The 530-nt window shown below is 24.3% G+C and overlaps 1 protein-coding gene across 6 annotated transcripts in view; it reads right to left on the bottom strand.

Annotated features, from left to right (window-relative positions):
• Positions 1-530, bottom strand: part of LOC122328902 (sushi, von Willebrand factor type A, EGF and pentraxin domain-containing protein 1-like) — a 502,117-nt gene that overhangs the window by 123,230 nt on the left and 378,357 nt on the right. The gene's annotated exons all lie outside the window — the stretch shown is intronic.

A 530-nucleotide genomic window follows, 5' to 3' on the forward strand; every position in this document is an offset into this window, starting at 1 on the left:
AATCTTGCACTTGCACAGAAAAAGCTAATTACAAAAACAAATTACATTTAATCAAACAGATGTGAACACTATAAACTGCGATGATTATATGGTGCGATTAATAAATAAATAATACAACGATTAATATTATTATTAATATTATTATCAGAGTTGTTAATTATAATAACGATGATGTTGATTAACTATAACTTAATTGTATTGTTTATAATAAAATGTTGATGAATGATAATACATAATTAAATAAAAGTGGCCAAATCAATTATTATTATTATTGCAATAGTTGTTGTTGATTATAATGTATTATAATGTTGTATGATTATTTTATTAAATGCTGAAAAACAATAATAAATGATTAAATAAAAGTGGCCAATGAAATAAGTAAATATGCACTCATGAAATAATGAAACTTGTAGCTAATACTAAGTTACAAGGTTACAATAACTGTTATAATAACCAACTAAATTTTTTGTATGTATGTGTGTGTGTGTGTGTGTGTGTGTGTGTGTGTGTGTGTGTGTGTGTGTGTGTGT

The sequence above is a fragment of the Puntigrus tetrazona genome, chromosome 23, assembly GCF_018831695.1.
Source record: "Puntigrus tetrazona isolate hp1 chromosome 23, ASM1883169v1, whole genome shotgun sequence".
Taxonomy (NCBI): Eukaryota; Metazoa; Chordata; class Actinopteri; order Cypriniformes; family Cyprinidae; genus Puntigrus; species Puntigrus tetrazona.